Consider the following 12,012-nt stretch of genomic DNA (forward strand, 5'->3'; position numbering starts at 1 on the left):
ACATACGTATGGAGGGCCCACACTGGGCACAAGGAACTCAATCCCTCCTCCTCCTGAGGTGGGTGGAAAGCCGAAAGTTCCGTAACGGGACATCTATAAGAAGAATCCACGGCCACATCACTCCTCAAAAACTCGCCATTTATTGTCATAAAGCGTGCGAGTAGACGAGGCCCTGGCACTCTGGATAGTGTGTATAACCGATTGGGGTAAACCTGCCACACTCAAGTTTCACCTCTCACGGGCCAGGCCCAGAGAGCAATCCTGTCCGGGTGCGGATGATTAATCTCCCCGACCACCTGGGACAGAAGGTCCCTCCGTGGAGGGAGTGGCCACGGTTGATCTGACAGTAGCTGAACTATTTCTGCGATCCAGTGTCTGGACGCCCAATGTGGAGCTATCAGAATCAGTGACAAGCTGAGTTCTCTGACCCTGGCCAGGGTGGGGGAAATCAAGCTCAGTGGAGGGAAAGCTTAGAGAAGAACGTTTGGCCACGGGTGGGCTTACGCATCTACACCCAACGGTGCATCTTCATCCCTTAGAGAAAAAAACAGAGGACACTGCGCGTTTTCTCGCGAGGCGTAGAGATCTACGGCAGCCCGGCCGTATCTCTGCCATATCTAGTCCACCACCTGGGTGTGCAGTTTCCATTCCCCGTACAGGGGGTTTCCCCTGGACAACAGATCTGCACCCTTGTTCCATATGCCTGGAACATGAGTCGCTCTGATGGACAAAAGCCTCGTGTCGCACCCCATTATCAGTTTCCTCGCTAACTGATGCAGCTGGAGGGAGCGCACACCTCCCTGCTGGTTGATGTACGCGACCACTGTGGAATTGTCTGTTTTCACCAACACATGTCGGTCCTTTTATGAAAGGCAGAAAATGTTTCAGCGCTAGAAATACTGCCAACAACTCCAAGTAGTTTATATGTCTCGGGGTTAGCTGTGGAGGCCAAACGCTGTTCACAGCTCTGCCCATAAGGGTCGCACCCCAGCCCGCCATAGACGCGTCCGTCGTCATAGTAACCCTCGACGACACCGCCCCCAAGGGAATCCCTGACCGAAGAGTCGCGGGGCATCCCCATTGGCGGAGCGCTAAGACGCACGTCTCGTCCCAAAGTACCGGGTTAGGTACTACCGTGTTGAGCTGTCGTCCCATTTCCTCTAAAATTTCCTCCTGGTACGCGGACAGCAAAGTCACCGCGTTTAGCGAGCACACTGACTGCGCTGCGTATTTATACATCCTCTGATGGATAGACGCCTTCAATCTCTCGATTTTCCCAGGCAGCGCAATTTGAGAGGAGGCAGATATAGAACGCCGGTTCAGATGGAGGTGATAAGCCACCGAAGGCTCCATAGCTGGGGGTCCGGCCAACCCCAGCTCCTCCATCCCTTGAATCTCCAGCTTGGAGCACCCTTTTGCGGGAAGCTTGCTCTTGAAGGGGCTAGACCAGTAACGAGACATCTCCTTCATGCAAGCTGGCACGGCAGGAGCTGTCTAGCAGCGGGTTGAGCAGGCGGCAGCCTTTTCCTGTCATAAAGGTCTCTCACAGCTCCCTCCGCGTCCTGGGCCACAGGCCAAGCTAGTCCTAGCTTCGCCGCGGATCGTTTGCATACCTCGTGCAGGTTACCTTGAGGTTGCATCGCCCGCGCTCTGGGGTCTCGACTGTTGGGCCGGGAAGGGACCACTGTCGTCCTCATCCTCGTCCTCCATATCCAAGTCGAGGAGGTCTAAGTTCGCATCTGCGTCCTCATCGCACGGTCGTTCCTCATCCTCCGCGAGGAGGTTATCAAACAGAGGTGGCATGACCGGCGATTCGGCCTCCATCAAGTCCGCCCAGCTCGTGGTAGCTCGCGGCTGATGTTCGACGGCCGTAGACCTTGCGGCGGCGCTGAACAGACACGGGTCCTGTTGGTTAGCCACCGCTACTCTCAGCTGTCTCTCCAAATGTTTCACTGGCATCGACGCGCCGTGAGGGCATGCTTGCGGGTCCGCGAGCGACGTTTGAGCGTGCTTTGGGCCCATGCACTCGATGCACATCGGGTGAGGGTCCCTGCCCGAGATGGTTGCTCCACATGATGATGGACACGGGCGGGATGCAACCTCCCTGATCTTCGACTCTTTCCCTTTGGTGGGGGGGATGATCGTCGACATGGCTGAGTACGGGGAATATTAGACTCGTCACAACACGTTAGTCTGCCGATGTTCGCAGGGTAGTTAGCCCTCCGAAGGCTTCGCCTTGACATGCTAAGCCTGTAATAGCCTGACGCTACTACGTCCCGATCCGTGTAACTTAATACCCAGCAGGTTGGAATAGGAATAGCTCGCATCGACGCGGGCTCTATTCCGTGACGTCGCTCAGCACGATTCCGTACGACTGACCTCGCGTTTGGTGGCGGAATCCAATGACGGCGATGAACAGTTAAGCGAAACCAGCCGAGAACTGGAAGTGCTGAGAAAGCTTAGTGTAGTCCCTCACGGGAAGAAAGCGTGAATGATGTTAGAAGGAGTCGACCTGAGGGATAAAGATGGGGCGGAGCCTGATCTCAGGTCAACCTGTCTGTCAAGACAGACGTGGTGTCATAAGAGCTTCCGTAGTTGGTCACGCCCAAAGCGATTCCCATAGTGAAACACCAAGCGAAGTTAGAAAAAGAACCAGGAAACACCCAGGGACTAGTACTGGACCTCTCTCTCCATCTTCACTTTATTCCTTCACTGCATAATTCATTTTGCACTATTATGACACATTAACTTTGGACTATCACTTCAACTCTGAATTTGCACAGCACAGTGTCACTTTATACCACACTATACTGCTCATGGACACTTTAAGGACAATCACACTAAATTACTTTAATTTGTACGCTGTCAATATCTGCCATACTCATCCATCCCTTTCTAGAGTTCATGTATATACATATATTTTTCTATACTTACTATATTTGTATTCATTTACTTAAATTTTTTTATCCTTATATTCTATTTCTTTTTTATGTTTAAATGTTGGACAGTCGTATAAAGCATTTCACTGCATGTCGTACTCTGTATGTGTATGTGACAAATAAAGTTTGAATTTGAAATTTGAATTTAAACTGGTGAGCAGCTAGAATCCTGCTTCAGACACATATGGGGCAACATTCCTCTACCAAAACTCCAGCTCTTCTCAGCTACACAAATCTTTTGAGGCCTGTTGCAGCCATCAAATTCTAAATGACCTTATTTTTTCCTTTTATTGGAATAGAGATTTAATATGATTTTTTTTTTGTTTTATTGTGGATAAAATATGAATTTGAGATTTGCAAATCATTGCATTCTGTTTTTAATTACATTTTGCACACTGTCCCACCTTTTTTGTAGTTGGGGTTGTATATTTGTTATAAAAGGGTGATGTTTTTTTCTCTCAAATTACTTTTCTGTATAAGATGTTTCATTGTGTGCAGTTTACTTTTAAATACATTTAATATAAAATGTTTCTATTGTTGTTCTTAAAGAATATATTGTGTCTTGGCAAGGTATAAATTCACAGTGGGCTGAAATAAAAAACTGGGACGAAATCGCGGGCCAAACTCGATATTTATTGAAAAATTGACTGCAATTGTGCATGTTTTCCTGTCTCTCCAGATGTGTAATGTTAAACCTTTTCATATGGAAACAAACTTTAGTTTTGCATAAACATTGAATCAGAACAACCAAAGTTTAATATTATAAACACATGAGAAATTAAATTTGAAATAAAACACACAGTCAGAAAAGGGTGGCTTGCCCACTTCAGGTTGGTGGAGAGTTCCTGCCGCAAGTGGAGGAGTTTAAGTATCTTGGGGTTTTGTTCACGAGTGAGGGAAGGGTGGAACGGGAGATTGGCAGACGGATCGGTGCAGCTTCTGCAGTAATGCGGTCGATGTATCGGTCTGTCGTAGTGAAGAAAGAGCTGAGCCGCAAGGCGAAACTCTCGATTTACCGGTCAATCTACGTTCCTACTCTCACCTATGGTCATGAGCTCTGGGTCATGACCGAAAGGACAAGATCCCGGATACAGGCGGCCGAAATGTGCTTTCTCAGCAGGGTGGCTGGGCGATCCCTTAGAGATAGGATGAGAAGCTCGGTCACTCGGGAGGAGCTCAGAGTAGAGCCCCTGCTCCTCCACATCGAGAGGGGTCAGCTGAGACTATGTCTCCTGGCTGGCCTGGGAACGCCTCGGTGTCCCCCCGGAAGAGCTGGAAGAAGTGTCTAGGGAGAGGGAAGTCTGGGCATCTCTGCTTAGACTGCTGCCCCCGCGACCCGGCCTCGGATAAGCGGGAGAAGATGATGATGATGATGATGATGATAAGAAAACACATCAATGGTATTCGTTTCTTATATCTCTCTCTATCTGTAGCTTTCTGATTTCCTTTATAATGTAAATCTTTTTTCACAGGGCAACAACAACACAACCAAAAATAATAATAATTTCCTTTAATTAAAAAAAGCAATATTTCAACCATTAACAGTTCATGCCTTGGCGTAGAAAAAGTGCATAAAGACAACATCCATTCAAGCTCAGTTTTTACACTCTGATTTACTCTGATGCACATTAGTTGAAGCCAATGTGCATCAATGTCTGGGGTTTAGGCTCTGAGCTGAGGAAATACTCAGGATGGAGTAAAGATGTTCATCAGTGAGACTCCTGAGTGTGTTTTTATTCATCTTCATCGAAGAGAACAGTTTCTTACACAGATATGTGCTGCCATACATAGAGATCGTTTGAGCAGCTTGGGCATGGAGTTGAAAAAGTGTGTCAGGGAGAAAACATGGAAACTGTGCAGCACACACAGAGTCGTACTTTGACTTGAGTGTGTCGCTACACTGGAGTTCAATCAGCTCCATTTGGAGGTTGGTTGGCGCGCTTTCCACGTCAACCACAAACAGATTACTGAGCAGTTCAAATCTGCGTTTCAGGGCTTCAAAGTCGGTAAATCTCCGGGTAAATTCAGCGCTGAGTACGTGGAGTTTTTCAGCGGTCTCGACTGACGCGCCAACTCAGTAACAAAGCATTCTGGGATTTGTAGTATTAGCGGTATATGCGCTATATACTGGCTGGCCAGCTCTAATACACATTTGATATAATCTCGTTGGTCAAATATAATTACGCCTGAGTTTGACACCCCTGGTCTATGAGGACTTTTTCCCTGTATGAGGGACAAACTATTTTGTCCAATCAGGATTCAGAGGTGGACTGACTCGAGAACATACTGAGGAAAAAAGGAAGACGTGTGAAGAGAATGGGGGGCACGGCTGTTTTTCCCGGAAAATAATGATGGAGATTTGGAGATTATGTTTAAAAAGCAAATGCATAACACAAATAACTGCTGAATATTAGACTGCTTTGTTGACTGGCGTTTATTATATAATTTTGGGTTTGAAATCAGTTTAGTCAGGGTTGTGGGCCCCAGTTAGGCTGCTCATTTTGTTTATTCGAGGGCCCTGTATGGGCCACATTTGGGCTATATTTAGCTATATTATTCAAATGATGATAAATTCAATTGATATGTTTTTTTGTGTGTTTTATATGATCGAAACAAAAATTTTATATATTAACAATAACATAGTATGACCTTTAGTTAAAAATAAATAAATAAATAAATAAATAAATAAATAAATAAATAAATAAATAAATAAATAAATAAATAAATAAAAATAAAGACTGGGATGTGCAGCTCACAAAATCTCCCTTTGGCTCCTGTGTTCCCGCCTTCTGTTTCTGAAGAAACGGTCAACACTCACCACACTGATCACCTGACCTGACCTGGATAACCTGACATCTCTGTCACGGTAAGAAATTCTTTTGTTTTAAATTAATCACATTTTACTGTTTGCTTTCATTTAATGTATACTTCTGAAAGATTTGTGTCAATTAAAGTTACAGGCACGATATAAAGAAGGTAAGTGTGGAGATTCAACTGGTTTACCTCAGAGATAAACACCTGTGGAGAACTGAACATTCTTAACGATTAGCAGATAACTAGGAAAATGTCTACTAAAATGTTTTCTCCATATAGTGTCCTCATGATAACAGGAGGGTGAAACAGTAAAAGCACTGTGAAGTAAATCTTTCTCTTTACTACCTTTATAACATGTGTATATACAATACACACAGAAAAGCTCTGAGGAGATTGTGACAATATTTAACATTATTTTAATGTGATTTAGGTGAAATAGGTAGAGGTGATAAAAAAAACGTGCATATTTCTATAATTTCAAAACATTACTAAAAAATATGATGCGTTATGATCACGTTAAAGATAATAAACGTCATTTTGCGCCGTTTATAAAGTCAGTCAGACACCCCCCGCCTCTCAGCGCCGAGGCTTCACGCATGCGCAGATGTGTTTGACCTGAAGCCGAGCAGTGCAGACCGACAAATTTGAGAGCAGACAACTCCGAATTCGCTTTCACGGTATTTTTATGTCAAGCACGCTTCGGTTTGTGCAGTCAAGTTGAACACTTGCTGTGTTAACTCCACTAAGGCTTTTTAAAGACAAAACATTGTTATAAGAAACTTAAACTAATGTTAGAGCGGTCAGTTCAAATTCACGGTCCAAAGTGAACCAGTACGAATTTAATAAGCGATCTATGTTCAAGACCCACTAATTATTATAAACATCAATCACAACAAAGCCTGAAATTCACCATATTGATGCATTTTACTTTTTGCATGGTATTGTGTAATTTTAACATAATTTACTCAGATCAGTTAACATTTTGGGCAAATGGTGGATTAGAAGGTGCTTATGATTGTGATTTTTTGTCTTTTTTTTTTTTTTGACTGATAGTCTTATGCTCATGTAACTTGCATGTATACAAATAATAGATTGTGCCCTGGTTGATGCAGTAGCTTGCTCTACTTTATATGATTTTTTTTTCTTTACAGGTAGCCTGAAGCAGAACTGTTTGCTGAAAACTGTCAGTAAGAAAGAGCTGGAGACTGCGCTTGGTAAATGGTTCACCAATGCAAGAGACAGAGAAGGCAACCGTGCTTTGAGAGCCCAGCGGGACCATGATCGGAGGGCACTACAGCCGGAAGTGTAAGTAATATAACCTATAGCTAGGGCTGCACAATTAATCATATTTTATCCTGATCACTGTTTTTGCCTCTGTTTAATTAAAGGCATACTCCAACCTGAAATAGAATATCTTGTAAATTACTTATCCTCAAGGCATCTATACGGTGGCTGAGAGAGCTCAACACACTGCAACTTAAGAAAACACAACTTTATCAGTTTGACAACACATGTGCTGTAAACCCTCACAATGCAACCAAGTACAGAAACATGCTGCAAATCCTCACAACACAACCAAACACAGAAACACGCTGCAAATCCTCACAACACAACACAAAATAGCACAAATCACAAAATAAATGTTTTAAGGGGACCACAACAAGTGACAAACCCGTCTGGGACTGCTTATTGTTCAATGTCTATTCGTCGATGACCTGAAAGGTGAGTTGTTTGTTTATTTGATCATTGTTTATTTATCCTTGGCCTTTTGGATATTATTATCCTAAATAATCTGATGAAATACACAATTAACTGTAAAACTTTGTTAACTGGAATCATGATCAGGATGTTAAAATAAACAAAAAACTCATCTTTCAGATCAACAATCAACACCACTGATCAATAGACACTGAACAAGCAGTCCCGGGTTCGTCACTTGTTGGGGTCCCCATGAAACATTTATTTTGTGGTCTGTGCTATTTGCAGTGCAAATTAATTGGTTGTGTTGTGAGGATTTGCCGGACGTTTCTGTATTTAGTTGCGTTGTGAGGATTTGCAGGACGTGTTATTTAACTGATGAAGATATTTTATTTATTTGCTGGTGTTTTTTGTACTTGCATATGTTTTCTTCAGTTGCAGTGCGTTGAACTTTCTGGGCCACCGTGATCCGAGGTGTGACTTACATCTTTCAGCTGATCAGAATCATTGTTCCAATCACTGGCTTTTGGCAATGGCCAAATATTTGTTTAAGAGTCAAGTTCAGACGCAAGGTTGATATTTTAATTGCTACATTAATACGTTTTGGATTCCATGACTGGTTCCCCGGCATAAGTTATTACTGTGCGAGGCAGAGGTGGGAACAATTCACTGATGAGATTCTAGGACATGTCTGAGTTATATTGATGTATGTTTAGATGTTGCTGCGAATGGTAGTATTTTAAAATGTACTAAATTGCCTTTTCTGTCTTCTCTTTCTTTACTGTTTTGTAGGTGTGCAGCCGAGGAATCTGCATAGACCCACCAGTGAACTATTCTTCATTAGTAATTCTGTTATTCCTGTTTCCTGTTTTTTTACTTGAATTAATTTAAATTAAATGTGATTTACACATTCTGAGTTGTAGTCATTTATTTTTCACAGTTCAAATACTCAACCATGTAATTTTAAACATATAGCAGCACATAAAATCAACTAATATTAGATATTTGTTTGGTCAGGCACAGTTTTACATTGTAACTGAGGTTTAAATGGTTTGACAGTGGATTTTCCATAGTAAGATTAAGTACACATTAAGTTCACCCACAGAAATCAATGATGAAATTAATAAATGGGACCCAATTCTCATCCACTGTGGTCCCATAAGGGGCCCACATGTAGCCTACATTGGCCCTATTTTTAACACCTATTTGGGACCCAAATGGGCCCATATAAAGAACAGCTATACGGGCCCCAATTAGAGCCCACCATAGACCCATCAATCGCCCTTCTGGGCTAACACACATGGGGCCCATGTGGAGCAGATGGACAAATTTCTCTGGGCCCCATTTGGGTTGCCCATGCAGGGCCCAAGTGACAGCCCAACAAAAACCCACATGGGGCCCACATGACAATGTTGGCTGGACTGTTACAGATCAAGGAGAAACATCAGCACGGTAAGCAAAAACGGTATAATCCACATTATGTTAAAATGGTATAGTTTAATGAAGTGCTACTGTGTAAACTGTTTGTTTGCTAACTTTGGGACAGTCGCATTAGATCTGTTCTGTCGTGACTTGCGAGCATCAGGTTGCACAATCACCTCGATCTCAACATATACACTGTAAATTCTAATTAGTTCAGTTTACTTAAAAAAACGTTGGAAACCGATTGCCTTATTTTTTCAAAGCAAACTTAAGGCAAAAATCTAAGTAAGGTTAATAATTAGCTACAGGTAAGCTGAATTTATTATTTCTGAGTAAATTTATTAATAAATATCAAGTAAGTATAATAAGTAAATTTAAGTTAATATACTTCTAAATGTTTATTAATATTTAATATATAATACTTATTAATATTACAGAAAAAAATTAAGTAAGCCTACTATATTAAGTTAATATTCCATTTTAAGTAATGACAACATAAAAAATTATGTGCAATCAGTTTCCAAAGTTTTTTAAGGTAAAGTGAAAGGTTTTTTTTTAAATACTGCTAACAGAAAAGACAAAAGACAAAAGACACAACACAAATCTAAAACTTTGATTTTTTTTTAATAAACAATTAATGAACACAGATTTTTAAGAACAATGCAGTAGAAATATTAAATATATATAGTATAAATATATACTTCTATCTAAACAGCATGGGGACCTTGACTAATCAATAACTGCCACTTGACATCAAATAACTGCAAAAACAGAACTTCTTCAAAAAAGGCAACATGCAGGAAAACACAGCATGTGGCAAGTTTGGGACATCACCCACCACAATGTTTCCCTCGAGAATGATTGCTTTTAATGAGTCGACATTGAGGGCATGTGGAGTTTGGGCAGGCATGTCTTCTGGTAAAACTGTGAGCAGGCCAACATCAACTGCACTCAGGTCTACATTCACATCTGAATCCTAAACAGAGAAAAGTAACAAGTGGTAATTTCTCCATACCTTGGAACAATGTCCTGTGTAAGCACGAAGCATAAGAAAGTGTGATCTTATTTTAAAGGGAAAGTTGATTGTAAAATGTAAGTTCTGGCATTAATTACCTTTATATTGTTTTACACAAGATACCAATTATGATATCTTGAGCTTCCCTGCCCAGTTTTGGACATCATCATTTTCACTTTCCACATCCAGAAAGAAAGTAAAGACATTGCTAAAACAGGCCATGTGATCATAGTTGTTCAAATGTAATCTTGAAGTCACAGGAATACTTTGCTTGCAAAAAAAACAAACTTTATTCAACAATTTATCCTCTTCTGTGTTAGCCTCCACTGTTAGTATTACTGTCACTTCATCAAATTACATTTGAATGACTATGATCACACAGACTATTTTAGTGTCTTCCCTACATTTCTGGACATTGAAAGTGATCGCTGAGATGCTGGCTAGGTCAAGAGACAAATAACTACTGTGTACTCTTCATCTGATCTATATTCTAATGGAACCTCATACACAATTTAGCATTAGCACAAATAACAAAGAAGTAAACACCAATATTACTTAAAAAGCATGTCCTGAAAAATTCCACAGAATCATTCCCCAGTAGGATTGGAAGGCCATGAAGTACTGCGGTGCGCACACAAGTTACATCAGATGACTATGAAAAACAGAAATGAGGTTAACGATCATACACAGACTATACAATAAAGACAACTACATAAAGATTTACCTTTAAATCAACTTGACGCAGAATTGCATCAAGCATTCTTCCTTGGTTTCCTACTTTTTTCCTGAAAATTTCAATCAAATGTGTAGAGTTTTTGTCCAATGCTTCATAGAACTCGGATCTCAGATTTTTTCCAGATATGAGATTAAATTCTGCAAAGATCTGAGAATAAACACAGTAAAATTAATTCACTAAATCACAAACATGGCATTTGTAACATACTACACCATTACTAGACCTCCCTGATAACATACTTTTTTGTGGGGGATGGATTTTTGAAAGATGCACTTTCAGTACATTAAATGACTTAAAAGTACATGGGCAATCTGAGTGGAGGCATGGTATTGAAACAATTTGAATATGGTTTATGCGATAGTGCTTAAAATGTTGTGCCCTCTTTTCAGATGTAAAGAAGCAAAACTTACAATTCCACTGCATGGCAGAAGGCAATCCACAGGAAACCTGAAAAGTAAAAAAGTAAATGAATTACTTAAATTAAAGGCAAGGTAAATTTAAATTAACTTGCAATGAAGTTCACATGCACATTTAGCATTAAATATTACCAATAAAATGAATAAATCCACAACTTTAACAATGAACAATACTATTGGTATTAACTATTGAAAAAATGTAATTATCATGAAAGTCATATGAAAAATGTTTGGTGAACTACTTCGTAAATTACTTCTTTAAAACTAAAACACGCAGCTTTAATCTGTACTATTCAGTAACCTACACTTCAACGCTGTCTTTTAAAAGATGCATGCGCAGTGCACGCGCTGGCGACATTCAGAACGGCTGTGTAATTTACGTTACTTTTGTATTTTCACACAATGGTTAAAGTTTGACGGTGTATTCAGTCAAAACTTGTGTCCTCGGTTTAAAACTTCTTTTTTGTCTCCCATGTACCGTTTTTTTTTTTCCTCTCAATTTTTTTCCCTTCCTTCCTTCAAACATCTCGCGAACCCCCCCCCCCCCCGCGCGCTCCAAATCACGCTGAAAATTTTATAACGCATGCTAACTATAGATGAGTTAAGTTACACTGCCAGGTCCCGCATTGTCACGCCTGAGTAATCAAATTAACAAAAATAAAGCATTTTCAAATAATTGACTGGCAATCCGAGAGCTAAAGTGCAAAATAACATTTTAGATGTTGGTTTCCAACACGAGGTTTTCAAAGCTACAAATGGTCTAAAATATGTTTATGTAAAGACAAGTTAAAAAGTTTCTAACATGTTCTGCAAAGTAATATTAATTCAAGTAAACATCATGATAATAACTAATAAACAAGGAAACAAAAATATGCCTTAATTATTTTCCTTAATCAGTAGATGCTCAAACCGTCTTCAGTCCATGAGCTTCAGCAAAGTGTGGGAGAGGGGAGTTGTGCTTCATTGCGCATG

General features: G+C 40.8%; 1 protein-coding gene and 2 long non-coding RNA genes across 5 annotated transcripts in view; 2 read left to right on the forward strand and 1 right to left on the reverse strand.

Moving 5' to 3' along the window:
- LOC310733312 (uncharacterized protein) overlaps window positions 1-12,012 on the forward strand; it is a 91,475-nt gene that overhangs the window by 22,902 nt on the left and 56,561 nt on the right. The gene's annotated exons all lie outside the window — the stretch shown is intronic.
- On the forward strand, window positions 5,701-8,364 carry LOC310733413. 3 transcript variants are annotated; one of them, XR_014535723.1, is made up of 3 exons: window positions 5,701-5,805; window positions 6,905-7,058; window positions 8,244-8,364. It is a non-coding gene; the product is annotated as an uncharacterized lncRNA (long non-coding RNA). The 3 variants fall into 3 exon arrangements; XR_014535724.1 differs by having other exon boundaries at window positions 5,702-5,805; window positions 6,909-7,058; XR_014535725.1 differs by lacking the exon at window positions 5,701-5,805 and having other exon boundaries at window positions 6,429-7,058.
- Window positions 10,438-11,079, reverse strand: LOC310733711. Its single transcript, XR_014535873.1, has 3 exons — window positions 11,035-11,079; window positions 10,613-10,673; window positions 10,438-10,540 (listed from the first exon to the last, which is right to left on the reverse strand). It is a non-coding gene; the product is annotated as an uncharacterized lncRNA (long non-coding RNA).

The sequence above is a fragment of the Silurus aristotelis genome (assembly GCF_946808225.1).
Source record: "Silurus aristotelis genome assembly, chromosome: 11".
Taxonomy (NCBI): Eukaryota; Metazoa; Chordata; class Actinopteri; order Siluriformes; family Siluridae; genus Silurus; species Silurus aristotelis.